Genomic DNA, 16,073 nt, shown 5'->3' with positions numbered 1-16,073 from the left:
ATATCTCTGGAGAGACTTGAAAATAGCTGTGCAGCGACACTCCCCATCCAGCCTGACAGAGCTTGAGGATCTGCAGAGAAGGATGGGAGAAACTCCACAAATACAGGTGTGCCAAGCTTGTAGCGTCATACCAAAGAAGACTCGAGGCTGTAATCGCTGAGAAAAGGGTCTGAATACTTATGAAAATGTGATCTTTTAATTTTTTTATACATTTGCTAAAATTGCTAAAACTATTTTTTTCCTTGTCATTATGGGGTATTGTGTGTAGATTGACGAGGGGGGAACAAAACAATTGAATCCATTTTAGAATAAGGCTGTAAAGTAACAACATGTGGAAAAGGTTACTGGCTACTGCACATTACACACAACAGGAAAAAAGAAAAGCCCATAGATGTTGGTGCTACCTTTGGTAAATACACTGAACAAAAATATAAACACAACAGGTAAAGTGTTGGTCCCATGTTTTATGAGCTGAATTTAAAAATCTCTGAAATTTTCCATGATGCACAAAAATCATCCTGATTGGCTGGGCCTGGCTCCCCAGTTGGTGGACCTGGCTGCCAAGTGGGTGGGCCTATCCCATCCAAGGCCCATCCATGGCTGCACCCCTGCCCAGTCATGTAAAATCCATAGATTAGGGCCTAATTTATTTATTTAAATTGACTGATTTCCTTATATGAACTGTAACTCAGTAAAATCTTTGAAATTGTTGCATGTTGCGTTTTATCAATTAAACTAGCTCCAGTAGGCTAATATTTTTGAGTGAACTGTATTACTGTACTGCAGGGCTGCCCAACCCTCTTCCTGGAGATCTACTGTCCTGTAGGTTTTCAGTCCAACACAAATTTAGCATATCTGATTCAGCTAGTTAAGGTCTTGTTGAGCAGCTAATTAGTAGAATCAGGTGTGTTAAATTAGGTTTGGACTGAAAACCCACAGGATGGTAAATCTCCAGGAAGAGGGTTGGGCAGCCTTCCTGTACTGTATTGAATTATACTGTATTATTATATGGACTGAAATGACTCACATCGTACAAACCATGATAAACCAGGAGAGAACATGTGATTCTGGTGCAGCGCCTGCGGCCTACAAAGTAAAAAATATAGGCTAGCGAATTTGATTTGAATTTTGAAATATAATAGTGCCTATTTGTATAGGCTAATTAGTAGGCTGTCGCATATATACAGTTGAAGTCGGAAGTTTACATACACCTAAGCCAAATACATTTAAACTCAGTTTGTCACTTCCTGACATCCCCTTTCTTTTGGTCAGTTAGGATCACCACTTTATTTTAAGAATGTGAAATGTCAGAATAATAGTAGGGAGTGATTTACATACTCTCAATTAGTATTTGGTAGCATTGCCTTTTAAATTGCCTTTAAATTGGTCAAATGTTTTGTGTAGCCTTCCACAAGCTTCCCACAATAAGTTGGGTGAATTTTGGCCCATTCCTCCTGACAGTGCTGGTGTAACTGAGTCAGGTTTGTAGGCCTCCTTGCTCACACACGCTTTTTCAGTTCTGCCCACACATTTTTTATGGGATTGAGGTCAGGGCTTTGTGATGGCCACTCCAATACCTTGACTTTGTTGTCCTTTAACCATTTTGCCACAACTTTGGAGGTATGCTTGGGGTCATCCATTTGGAAGACCCATAACTTGAAAATGATGTGATATCTTAGAAAATAGAGGTAACTGTCAAAATAAAGGAAACACTTGAGTAAATGAGGGATACAAATTATATTGAAAGCAGGTGCTTCCACACAGGTGTGGTTCCTGAGTTAATTAAGCAATCAAACCAAATGTTGATTGTCACATTGTCACGAGAACTTTCAATCCCAATGATGATAACAATCACTATACCTTTGACCAATTCCCCCTAGGTTGTAAAGCTAGGGTTAATAAAAAATTAGGCAAATACTCAGATTCTGCTAAATGTTCGTTGTAGTTTATTCATGAGTGCTCGCAAGTCAACCAAAATTTGAACAGTCTTTATAACCCCCTCTACGCTCTCACTCACTTACTCACTTACTCACTCACTTACTCACTTACTCACTCACTTACTCACTCACTCACTCACTCACTCACTCACTCACTCACTCTCACACTCACTCTCACACTCACTCACTCTCACACACACACACACACACACACACAGACAATTTTATCACTTTTCTACCAGTGTTGGCAGTTTCTCACTGTTCTTTTCCTCCCGAGATAAGAGAGGCCTTGGAAGTGCCCTCCTGTTGTAGCTATCATGTGTAGTCTACCAGCCTCTGTTTTCCTCACATATTTCTCCCTCTTAACTTGTCCCACATTGGAATATAGTCTTAAATGTTTCAGGGTGGATTTCTTTAGTCATTAAACATATAAAGTCATTAAACATACCTTAAACATATAAATTCCCTTATCACACATGCGCCGAATACAACAGGTGTAGACTTTACAGTGAAATGCTTATAGTCTGGGTAGCCATTTGATCAGCTGTTCGGGAGTCTTACGGCTTGGCGGTAGAAGCTGTTAAGAATCCGTCTGGCCAGCGGCCTTGTGAATGTTGACCTGTTTAAAAGGTCTTACTCACATCGGCTGCGGAGAGCATGATCACACAGTCGTCCGGAACAGCTCTCATGCATGCTTCAGTGTTGCTTGCCTCGAATCTAGCAAAGAAGTCATTTAGCTTGTCTTGCTTGCCTCAAAGTGACCATAGAAGTCATTTAGCTTGTCTGGTAGGCTCGTGTCACTGGGAAACTCGAGGCTGTGTTTCCCTTTGTAGCCTGTAATAGTTTGCAAGCCCTGCCACATCCGACGAGCATCGGAGCCAGTATAGTATGATTCAATCTTAGTCCTGTATTGACGCTTTGCCTGTTTGATGGTTCATCTGAGGGCATAGCGGGATTTCTTATAAGCGTCCGGATTAGAGTCCCACTCCTTGAAAGCGGCAGCTCTACCCTTTAGCTCAGTGCGGATGTTGCCTGTGGCTTCTGGTTGGGGTATGTACGTACAGTCACTGTGGGGAATCAAATCAAATCAAATTTTATTTGTCACATACACATGGTTAGCAGATGTTAATGCGAGTGTAGCGAAATGCTTGTGCTTCTAGTTCCGACAATGCAGTAATAACCAACGAGTAATCTAGCTAACAATTTCAAAACTACTACCTTATACACACAAGAGTAAAGGGATAAAGAATATGTACATAAAGATATATGAATGACTGATGGTACAGAGCGGCATAGGCAAGATGCAGTAGATGGTATCGAGTACAGTATATACATGAGTTGAGTATGTAAACAAAGTGGCATAGTTTAAAGTTGCTAGTGATACATGTATTACATAAAGATGCAGTAGATGATATAGAGTACAGTATATACGTATACATATGAGATAAATAATGTATGGTATGTAAACATTATATTAAGTAGCATTGTTTAAAGTGGCTAGTGATATATTTTACATCAATTCCCATCAATTCCCATTATTAAAGTGGCTGGAGTTGAGTCAGTGTGTTGGCAGCAGCCACTCAATGTTAGTGGTGGCTGTTTAACAGTCTGATGGCCTTGAGATAGAAGCTGTTTTTCAGTCTCTCGGTCCCAGCTTTGATGCATCTGTACTGACCTCGCCTTCTGGATGATAGCGGGGTGAACAGGCAGTGGCTCGGGTGGTTGTTGTCCTTGATGATCTTTATGGCCTTCCTGTAACATTGGGTGGTGTAGGTGTCCTGGAGGGCAGGTAGTTTGCCCCCGGTGATGCGTTGTGCAGACCTCACTACCCTCTGGAGAGCCTTACGGTTGTGGGCGGAGCAGTTGCCGTACCAGGCGGTGATACAGCCCGACAGGATGCTCTCGATTGTGCATCTGTAGAAGTTTGTGAGTGCTTTTGGTGACAAGCCGAATTTCTTCAGCCTCCTGAGGTTGAAGAGGCGCTGCTGCGCCTTCTTCACGATGCTGTCTGTGTGGGTGGACCAATTCAGTTTGTCTGTGATGTGTATGCCGAGGAACTTAAACCTTACTACCCTCTCCACTACTGTTCCATCGATGTGGATAGGGGGGTGTTCCCTCTGCTGTTTCCTGAAGTCCACAATCATCTCCTTAGTTTTGTTGACGTTGAGTGTGAGGTTATTTTCCTGACACCACACTCCGAGGGCCCTCACCTCCTCCCTGTAGGCCGCCTCGTCGTTGTTTTGGTAATCAAGCCTACCACTGTTGTGTCGTCTGCAAACTTGATGATTGAGTTGGAGGCGTGCGTGGCCACGCAGTTGTGGGTGAACAGGGAGTACAGGAGAGGGCTCAGAACGCACCCTTGTGGGGCCCCAGTGTTGAGGATCAGCGGGGTGGAGATGTTTTTACCTACCCTCATCACCTGGTGGCGGCCCGTCAGGAAGTCCAGTAGCCAGTTGCACAGGGCGGGGTCGAGACCCAGGGTCTCAAGCTTGATGACGAGTTTGGAGGGTACTATGGTGTTAAATGCTGAGCTGCACTTATTGATGAAGACAGTGACTGATGTGGTGTACTCGTCATCAGAATAATCCCGGAACATATTTCAGTCTGTGCTAGCAAAACAGTCCTGTAGCTTAGCATCTGCGTCATCTGACCACTTCTTTATTGGCCGAGTCATAGGTGCTTCCAGCTTTAGTTTGCGCTTATAAGCAGGAATCAGGAGGATATAATTATGGTCGGATTTTCCAAATGGGAGAGCTTTGTACGCATCTCTGTGTGTGGAGCAAAGGTGGTAAAGTTTTTTTCCCCTCTGGTTGCACATTTAACATGCTGGTAGAAATGAGGTTAAACGGATTTAAGTTTCCCTGCATTAAAGTCCCTGGCCATTAGGAGCGCCACCTCTGGATGAGTGTTTTAGACCGCTACGAAAAATATAGATAAACTCTCTTGGTAAATAGTGTGGTCTACAGCTTATCATGAGATACTCTACATCAGGCGAGCAAAACCTCAATACTTATTTAATCTCTATGGGACAGTTGAGCTAACGTGTGCTAATGTGATTAGCATGAGGTTGTAAGTAACAAGAAAATGTACCAGGACATAGACATATCTGATATGGGCAGAAAGCTTATTCTTGTTAATCTAACTGCACTGTCCAATTTACAGGAGCTATTACAGTGAAATAATACCATGCTATTGTTTGAGGAGAGTGCACAGTTATGAACTTGAAAATGTATCAATAAACCAATTAGGCACATTTGGACAGTCTTGATTTTGAACAGAAATGCAATGGTTCATTGAATCGGTCTAAAACTTTGCACATACACTAAACTGGAATAATACATTGTGGCCTTTCTCTTGCATTTCAAAATTAAAAGTATTATCTTTTACCAGGTCTAATGTGTTATATTCTCCTACATTCATTTCACATTTCCACAAACTTCAAATTGTTTCCTTTCAAACGGTATCAAGAATATACATATCCTTGCTTCAGGTTCTGAGCTACAGGCAGTTAGGTTTGGGTATGTAATTTTAGCTAAAAATTGAAAAAAATGGTCCTTAAGAGGCCTTAATATTAGATTTTGTGCCCTGGCTGTTGTTTACAAATATACACAGACCGCCACCCCTTGTCTTACCGGAGGCATATGTTCTATCTTGCCGATGCAACGTAAACTCTACAAGTTGTATTTTATCCATGTGTCCGTTCAGCCACGTTAGTAGGATATCTCATCTATTTTGTCATCCAATGATTGTACGTTGGCTAATAGGACTGATGTTAGAGGCAGATTACTCACACACTGTCAGATTCTTACAAGGCACACCAACCTACGTCCCCGATATCTCTGTCTCTTTCTCCTGTGAATGACGGGGATGAGGGCCTTGTCGGGTGTTTGAAATAAATCCTTTGCATCCGACTCCTTAAAGAAGAAATCTTTGTACAGTACGAGGTGAGTAATCGCTGTCCTGATATCCAGAAGCTCTTTTCGGTCATAAGAGACGGTGGCAGAAACATTATGTACAAAATAAGTTACAAATAACGCAAACAAAACACACACAATAGCACAAGCCTGTAAAACGGCAGCCATCTCTTCTGCTACCATTCATTGACATCCCATCATGCTTAGGATCATGTATAAAAATGGCAAGGGATAGTTCACCTAAATGACTATCACGAATATTCCCTCTCCTGCGCTCTAGGTTACCTGGCTGCTCAATATTTCTCTCACCTGTCACCATCGTTACACACACCAATTCCTCAGACTCAGCTGGACTCCATCACCTGCCTGATTACCTTCTATGTTACTCCCTTTGGTTTCTTCCCCGGGAGTTATTGTTTCTGTTTCATATCTGTTTCGTGTTTTGTATTATGTTCCATTTATTTATTAAATATTCACTCCCTGAACTTGATTCCCGACTCTCAGCGCACACATTACAATGACACATTGCTTTCCTTACCCTGTAAGGTATGCCAGCAAGCCATGCTTTGGTTTTATTTACATGGCACTGTTTCCAAATGCTAACATTTTAGCATTTGTGGCACAAATCCCATTCAAGTCATGGTATCGATATTAGCATTTTTCACGCAACATGTACAAATCACACGAAAGTATCTACAATTATTTGTAGAGGCCAAGCCAAATTTCTTCAGCTTCCTGAGGTTGAAGAGGCGCTGTTGCGCCTTCTTCACAACACCGTCTGTGTGGATGGACCATTTCAGATTGTCAGTGGTGTACGCTGAGGAACTTGAAGCTTTGCACCTTCTCCACTGCGGTCCCGTCAGAGAGATTAAAGTAGATGTCACGTGTCAAATTTTTGATTGATGACCCTATGTGAACCTATGTGAACTCTATGTGAACCCTATGTAGTGATGACGTGTGCATGTCTTCTGGTCAGGCAAGCCTGGTTAGGTGGGGGCTATGGGGTGAGTAAGGGTCCATTTGACAGGCCGTTAATGATTGATGACCCAAGCCTGATAGGCAAGCCTGGTTAGGTGGGGGCTATGGGGTGAGTAAGGGTCCATTTGACAGGCCGTTAATGATTGATGACCCAAGCCTGATAGGCAAGCCTGGTTAGGTGGGGGCTATGGGGTGAGTAAGGGTCCATTTGACAGGCCGTTAATGATTGATGACCCAAGCCTGATTTATGACCCTATGTAATGATTTATGACCCTATGTCATGTAGAAGGGTGCATGCCCAGGGTTGAGTAAGTGACCATGTGTCAGGTCAACCTGTTACTGTTTCTCACGGTTTGGGGTGGTTAATGCCCCTTATAAAGCGCCTGAACAATACCTGTTTAAGAGTGCACAAGATCTTAAGAATAACCATGGAATTTGGGATCGGTACCAAACAAGTGATGACGGTAACAACTGAAGCAGGCCCTCGGGTTGCCCATAGAGCAAGGGCAAAGTATCAACCAGCAATATATGATGCGCCAAAAAAACGTTTTTTAAATGTGTATAGAACCCAAATACCGCCAGCAAATGCTCTGACAGATCAAGTGTTGATGTCTAATGGCCAGCAGTGGGGGTATCGGTTTGATTACCTGGCCTGTAGAGTGACCCTCTATACGGTAGATGAAGGAGAAGAATATACAGACCAGACTGTAGGCTTGGAATATGGTGTTGAAGACTGGTCGGTTTTTCGCAAGGTTGTGTGTCCTGAACTGAGCCTTATCACCAAGGGGTATAGTGTGTTCACGGGCCACGAGACCCGTTGGGAAGGTACCCCGGACTCCTCAGGACAAATATTTCACAGGGTGAAAATACAAAGAAAGAATGGCCGACCGTGCGGCAGCGTGGAGTTCTATATCGGCACCGAGGCAATCCGAAACCACAACCTTAGGGGTGGTGGCCTGACTGGGGATACCCGACTGCGTCTGCTTATTCCTTTTAAGAGTTGGGATGTACTGGAATTGAAAATGTTGCAACCGTTGGATGCTCTCTTTGTACAGAGCCAACAGCGTCAGAGCCTTGTTCATTTAAAGAAGTGCATAATATATACGAATCGTAAAGATTACGATGCAAAAGAGCCTCAAGAAGATAACTAAGTAAGCGGATGCTTTAACCCCGCCCCCCAGATACCCAATGGCCTTGTTCTACAATAAAAAGAAAAAAGCAGCCAGTTCTTCATTTCAGCATACACCATGGATCTCCAGACCATCTACGAGGAAGCCACTACGTCATGGGGGCCCGACACTAAAGACTCTATGCCACGAAGCCCTACACTCTACGCACCCCTGGCAAGACCCGTGACACCCCCGACATTTACCCAGCCTGAGGATGTGTTTGATGGGGTGGCCAGTACTATTTTTGTGGATACAATCAAGGCCTCTGTAGCTACACTTTTAAACGTGGTGATTGGCGAATATATACGAGAAAAATGCATCGGCTGTGAGATCAATCATCCCAGCCAGCGTCGTCATCCTTGCCTCTACGACCCTCCTAGATACTACTTTTTCAATCATTTTGAGGAGCTGGTGAAAAGACTGTGGTCCTGCCGTTTTATACCAGCGCTGGTCATCGCCCTGGAGTCTATGGGTATTGCGCCGTCTATCCCTAGAGTTTACGGGGTAACCGAAGCCTTCCTACATGAACTGAAGGAGGCCATCTTCATCCATGAGAAACTCAAAGAAATCCGACACACCCTGGTGGACGACAACAAATACAGGGAAGCTGTGGTGGCTGATGTGATGCTTTTCTGGCTCAATAAATCCCAAGAGACCGAGTGACATTTTGTTTATTTAGAGCTATGGGTAACTATGTGTCTACGATGTTTGAGCGAATAAATACATTTTTTCTTTTGAGAGACCTTACAAATGTTATGCATCAGATTATTGAAAATAAAGTGAACAATGTAAAGTTCTACACAACCCACAATACAGGGGTTATTGTAGAGCGTGTGTTAAAAATGGAGCAAATCATGAAACATGTCCGACATACGGGCGAGAGTTTACAATGGTCACATATGGTATCAAGGCTTGTTGAGGATTCTGAAGAACTAGAAATAACTTTGGCTAAGATTTTACATTATTTGTTTGAACCACCCTTTAATGTGAATGTGTATCATATTTGTTGTTTATATACTTATATATCAGACGTGTGTGTTTTAAAAATTCAGCGAAACAAACCTGTAAATCTAAACAATATATACAGGGTGTTGCATGCTGTGATTGTTGAGAAAACGGGGACTTGTATCTTGCAACAAATCCTGAATTGTCTGTATACGTAATAATTGTTGCATTCTTAAAATAAAAATTCACAAACTGAAATGTTGTCGTTATATGAAAGTGGCTCATTACAGTTATTGTACCTCAGAGAGGCAAGAAGGATGGCTGAGCAGCTGTTGAAAAACATATATTATAATCCCTCTAACCCCGGGTCTTATGGGGGTAAAGAGCGTTTACAGAGAGCTATAGTCGAAGAAACAGGTAGTCTGTTAAGCGATGCTAAAGTGAATGAATGGTTATCAGAGCAAGATGCCTACACTCTACATAAACCTGTAAGAAAACATTTTCCAAGAAATAGAGTTTTTTCTACGCATCCATTATCCCAATTTCAGGCGGATCTATGTGACATGCAGTCCCTTGCCGATAAAAATGATGGAAATCGCTACATACTAACGGTTATAGATATTTTCTCTAAATTAGCCTATGTAAGGGTGTTAAAAAATAAGAGCGGGGCAGAGGTGACCAGGGCCTTTGAATCGATCTTGAAGGCAGGAGGCGCCCCCAAGAAAGTGCAGACGGATGGCGGAAAATAATTTTTTAATAAAACATTTCAGAAGCTAATGAATAAGTATAATATAGTACATTTTGCTACAGGCTCTGATTTGAAAGCTTCGGTTGTGGAACGCTTTAATAGGACTTTGAAAGAGCGGATGTGGCGCTATTTTACAGCTCACAACACCAACCGATATACAGACATAGTTCAGGATTTAGTAAACGGGTACAACCACAGCTACCATAAGACTATACGTATGAAGCCCTCGGAGGTCTCTTCGGAAAACTCTTTTCAAGTCTTTAAAAATATGTATGGTTTGTTCCCACTTCGCCGTAAGAAAAAAATGACTTTTAAATTCCTAGTGGGTGACTTGGTGCGTATATCAAAGTTGAGGGGTGTTTTCGACAAAAAATACGAACAAGGCTTTAGCTCGGAGTTGTTTACCGTTACCGAATGTCTGCCACGCATTCCGCCGGTCTACAAATTAAAAGATTATGACGGGGATCTTATAGAGGGATCTTTTTATGAGAAGGAATTACAGAAGGTCCAGTTGGGTAAAGACAAAGTCTTTCACGTGGAGGAGATTCTAGATCAGAAGAGAGAAAAGGGTAAAAAATGGTTGCTGGTCCGCTGGAAAAACTGGCCTCAAAAGTTCAACAGTTGGGTATTGAAGCAGGATGTGGTGGAGGCAACGGGGCTTAATTTAAACCCCTAGTCATGATAACTAGCGCATCATTCGCGTGTACACAGTTGGGCATCATGGAACACAGCGGCTTCTACCTGACTCTCCCCAGTAATGCGTCGGCACAGATATATCGTAATAATCAGAGTTCGAAGTATACAACCAATTTTCCAAAGCCTATAGAGTTATCAGAGGCTTGGGAAGTAGGTCTCAGCGAGATTACATACCCCCATAGTTGGTATAATATCAAAGCTAAGGACCGTGATTTTTATTGCAAAAGGTTCTCGGAACCTGCGATACTTATTAAGCTTAAAAAAGGTTTCTATAGAACCGTCGACAGGATCGTCTCAGAGTTGAATGAACACCTAACCCTGAACAAGATGGAAATATTCCTATTCTACAATCCAATCCATAAAAGGAAACAAATCTCAGGGCCTGCTAACGGAGGTATAAAGACCAGCGGTAATTTATCCTACATGTTGGGGATGGGTCCCAATAAATGGACGTATGTGAACGATAAATTATTCCCATTCCCTGCGGATATACATGCAGGCTTTTACAACATATTTGTCTATACCGACATCATAACCTATCAAAGGGTCGGAGACAGCTGTGTGCCCCTCCTGCGAACAGTTCATATAGACGGCAAGGATGGGGACATCGTCACTGTCAATTATGACAAGCCGCACTACGTACATGTCAGCAAGAACTATATTGAAAACATTCTGGTTGAGCTTAAAACGGATCAGAACGAAAACATTGAATTTACTTATGGTAAAACGATTGTAAAACTCCACTTTAGACCCACCAAAACCTCTCTACATATATAATAGCTGTATTATATTTATAAACATAATACAAATAAAAGTGTTATGGAGCACCATCAGCTCGACCCTAACCGTTATGTTTCATACTATGTGGATCAAGTGGGTAATGGACTACCAGGATATCATGGAGCGCCGACAATGTATGGTTCGGGGATAGGAGGTATATTCCGTAACCTCTTCAGGATGGTTTTACCGTTTATGAAGAGAGGCTTCAGCATAGCCAAACCACATTTAAAATCAGCGGCTAAAAATATAGTAAGTGAGGTTGTAGCCAATGCTATGACCCGAAGGGCGTCACCAGAGGTGGAGCATCAAGAAGGCTCGGGGCTTATGATATTGTCTCGAAGGCCAAAAAAGAGACCCCCTGGTTTAAGGCGTAGGCCGGCACCTAAAAAGCGGCGGTTAACTGTTAAAAGAACCTCAGTAAGTCAAAGACGGGGTAAAGTGAGGAGGTCTGTACCAAAACAGGCTAAAAGAATACTAGGAAGTATTTTCTAAAAGAATAAGTGACATGGCTCTTTTACATCGAATGTCCTCTGAAGCTATAAAGACAGAACTTGATCTTTTCACGGCACCGTTAACGCAGCATTCAATAGATAGATCCAGTTATGTGGAGATAGCCCCTCTCTCTGCTATTACCGATAACGGGCCTATCGAATTTTTCATACCAGGCCATGGTGACAACTATCTGGACCTCAACAACACCTTGGTGCATTTACGTCTAAAAGTGACCAAAAGAGATGGGTCTAATATTGCAGACGATGCCAAAGTGAGTCTCATTAATTACCCCTTGGCCACCATTTTCTCCCAAGTTGATGTGACATTGGGTGAACGCCTAATCAGTCAAAGCAGCGCTACATACCCTTATAGAGCCATCATGGAGTGTTTACTAAACTACTCCGAAGACACTCTCAAAACCCAATTTAGCGCCGGGCTGTTTAGCAAGGATACTGCAGGAGCCTCTATGGAATCGACAGACCCTTCCACCGGTGCAAACAAAGGACTAGCGGCACGAGCTCGCTACTGCGCCGAATCTCGAGAGTTTCATTTGCTAGGCCCTATACACTCTGACATTTTCTTTCAAGAACGGTTACTCTTAAATTCGGTTGATTTAAGATTAAAATTAACCAGGGCCAAGGATGATTTTTGCCTGATGTCTCCCCAAGACGGGGATTTTAGTTTGAAAGTGTTGGGGGCAACCCTTTTTATTAAAAAAGTATCTGTATCTCCGGCCGTGCGCCTGGGTCACTCACATGCTTTGATGAAAGGAAATGCCCTTTACCCTCTCCAAAGAATTACCATGAAAACCTTTAGCATACCTGTGGGCAGTAGAATCTGCAGTCAAGAAAACCTATTTCTAGGCCCTTTACCTAGATATGTGGTTATAGGTCTGGTTGATCACGCCTCTAATACGGGCAGTTTAGATAAAAAAAACTTTAATTTTCAGCACTTCAATGCAGAGTATGTAGCGCTCTGTCAGGACGGACGTCAGGTTCCGGCGAAGGCTTTCCAACCACAATTTAATAACAACATATCTGTGCGAGAATTTTACAATCTATTCCTGGCTACAGGGCGACATCTAAAAGATCTCTCTTTACCTATTGACAGAAATGATTTTGCAGAGGGTTACACATTGTATGCTTTCAATTTATCACCTGATGATGACACCTCAGGAAATCTGTCTGTGGTGTCCCAAGGTAACCTCAGGCTGGAAATGCGTTTCCGTACACCTTTAGCCTGTACAGTTAGCATGATTGTTTACGCATGCTCTGATTCAATCTTGGAAGTGAATGCCCGAAGACAGGTCTTAGTGGATTATTATTAAGGACCTTTGAACAAAGACATGAATACCCAAGAGTTGGACGGTCTCATGAGCCGCTTGATTGGAAAACAATTTTGTGGAGTGTTGGCTTGTGATGAATTACCTATTGAGATATGGTCTGAGAGGCCTGCAATGTTTATTGTCAATACCCATCCTAAACACATGCCTGGTGAACATTGGCTAGCTATGACATTAGAACAGGAAGGTGGACGAAAAATCTCAACTTTTTTTGATTCCTATGGCTTTCCCCCCGGTTTTTCACATTTCCCTAAATCTATTAAAGATTTTTTGACCCTAAACGGTACAAAGATCTACTACAACATCAAACAAGTGCAAGATAACCTTTCCACTACATGCGGTCACCACTGTGTATTTTACCTGTGCCAAAGAGCCCGGGGAGTTTCTTTTGAAGATGTTATGTCTCTTTATAAGGATGATTTAAGAAGTAATGATAACCTTGTATCTTGTTTTGTTAGAAAATATCAAGTGTTCAAATGTGTGTCCTTTAAGAACGCGTAATCAAGGCGTATGCTCACGTCATATGTTTCAAGAATGCCACAAATGTTAACTTGCTTATTTTTCAAATAAAAAATTTATTGAATTTAATCATAGTCATTCAAAAGTCATTTTCAAAAGTCTAACCACGCCGAGAGATCGGGTTTAGGAAAAGGTCCTGAGACGTTCATGGGAGTAAATGAGTTAGCATCATCGCTTTCATAGGGGGACGGTGTCGTTGGGGCATCTTTAGGGGTGCTGTATCTCGTTGAAGGCTTTTGTTTTAAAGCTTGAATCTGTTGACGAAGCTTATGGTTGGGTACACCGGAGAGGGGGATGTTGAGGATTGCCAGGGCCTTAAGAAACTGACGCGAGCCGGGAGGCCTTCGGTCATCAGCAACCTTGTGGGCAGCCGTGGTACTTTTAAGCAAGTCCTGCATATGGGACCCCCTAACCACAGAGCCCTGAAGGATAAACTCTCCAGAGTCGTTCCAAGCAGCTATCCCCTTTGAGTCTTTTATCTTGTTCATAATGTATTTAACATTCTTCCTGTTACGTAAAGGCACATGTGTCAGTAGGTCATGCATAACTTTATCTTCAAATGGCATTTGAGCTTCACCCGATATATTATCTCCACTAGGTAAGATCGACGGTACAGGCCTTACAGGGGCATGGCTATCGTTAGGTTCGACATCTGTTAAAGGGTCCGGTAGGGAAAGGGTTAAATGGTTAGTCTCTCTCTCCCCTTGCTTTACCCGAGTCAAATACCTTTGCATTAGGTTTGTGTATTTTTGAATCTTATCATAGGGGTTCAATCCTTTTCGGTTCAAAACATCCTTCATGGCCGTATCCAAATCATTTTCCGCTGTTTGTCTGATATCTTCAGGACCCTGCATTTGTTTTTTAAGTCTATCCAACTCTTGTTGAGGCACCAAGTACATTTTAGTGGCCATCACACCACGTGTTCAACCCCCACGTCTGGCCGCAATAAGGCTGGTGATGAAGGGCACGGCTATACTGAGTAAAGGTAGAAGAAAACCCCCAGACTGTTGTATACTATGTCTTTTCTTTTGAAGACTGGCCCTTTTATTGGCAAAGAGTTTGATCGCTGTCTTTTGTCTCCTTAATTTTTTCAATTGGTTCAGGGTGAGTGGAATGCGTCCTTTGAGAAGATTCAAAGCAATCTCACATAGGGCTAATATGAGATCTGAAGAACAGCGACCCAAGATGGCCTTCCGTTCTTTAGCTGTAGAACCTACTAGCCTTCTCAAGAGGGGGAGGTTTCTTTTTAAACGCAGAGACATAGCGTTTACTTTTTAGGAAGGTATGCAGCAGGCCTCTCCCCCGGAAACAGCCCTGTACGTAGCCTAAGGTGTTCTGGAGTATTTGCTTTTAAATCCACGATTAAATAAGAAAATGGCTCTTTGGTAGCGTCCTCATAGCTCTCCATAAAGTATGATTTCCGTCCAGGGTACATCTGCTGAGCTAGAGTGCTAATTTGCAGTTTGTCTCTAGGATTTTTAAACAATACCATGTAGTTGGCATTCAAGCTAATGGTCCGACTATTTTTACCTTGGTGAAACACATTCTGGACCAAGTAAAGCACGGACAGGTTTCTATGATGAGTATATTGGGTAAAAGCTCGTGCAATTTCAGGGTGTTCGCTACCAGCAAATAGCATATCGTCCAAAACCAGCAGATTATTTACATGTGGGGGGAGAAGTTCATCATCAGACAGAGAATCGGGTATTCCTTCAACAAACTTGATTTTTATTGTCTTCAATAATTCATCATACAGAGGTTGGTAACATGAATAACACCATACAATATTGTCAGGCTTTTGAGATAACACATGTTCAGAATTCTCTAAAATACTTTTTACAAAAAAAGTTTTACCACTGTTTGAAGGGCCTGCAATTAATGCTGAAAAAGGCAATTGTAGACGGGGGTCAAAACCCTCGACAGCAGTCATAATATCTTAAGCTTTAAGACACACTGGGGCTTGTAGCATAAGTCAGTAGCCAAAGGGCAATGTGGTACCGTCAGGCAATAGCTGTCTCTTGTCATAGACTACCCTGAATCTTTTAGTGAGTGGTGCGTTTCTTAGATGGAACCCCTTTTTATCCCTCACTATTTTGTTGTAGGAGCTCAAAATCTCCAAGTCACTATTCTTGTCCTTTACGAACCCCTCGACCAAGCGCGTGATTGATTCCAAGTTTACACGCGGTGCATTTTCATAGTTTTGAGTCACGCCTTTGGCTTTCAACACCACGTGATTGGCTTTAGTCCTAAAAGCTACCCCCGGGTAACTCTTCGAGTTCACTCGTTAAACCCCCAAGATAGTTGCTAAGTGGGGGGGTCCAATCCCCCGGTTTGCTTACATAGACCACAGAGTCTGTGTCGTGGTAAAGAACCCGCCTCTGAAGCTGTTCCATGAGGGTGTACAGTTCAAGGCGGCCATAGGCTGTGGTAAATGCTGCAAGAAACACATTTACATTACCCGGGGGTAGAACCCACTTTTGGTGGCGCCTCCATTGCACCAAGGCAATGTCTTGACTCTAGAAGGAAAAATGTGAAATTTCGTATTGGTCCGAA

This window comes from Oncorhynchus kisutch, linkage group LG12 (genome assembly GCF_002021735.2).
Source record: "Oncorhynchus kisutch isolate 150728-3 linkage group LG12, Okis_V2, whole genome shotgun sequence".
Taxonomy (NCBI): Eukaryota; Metazoa; Chordata; class Actinopteri; order Salmoniformes; family Salmonidae; genus Oncorhynchus; species Oncorhynchus kisutch.
This window is presented reverse-complemented; position numbering follows the sequence as displayed.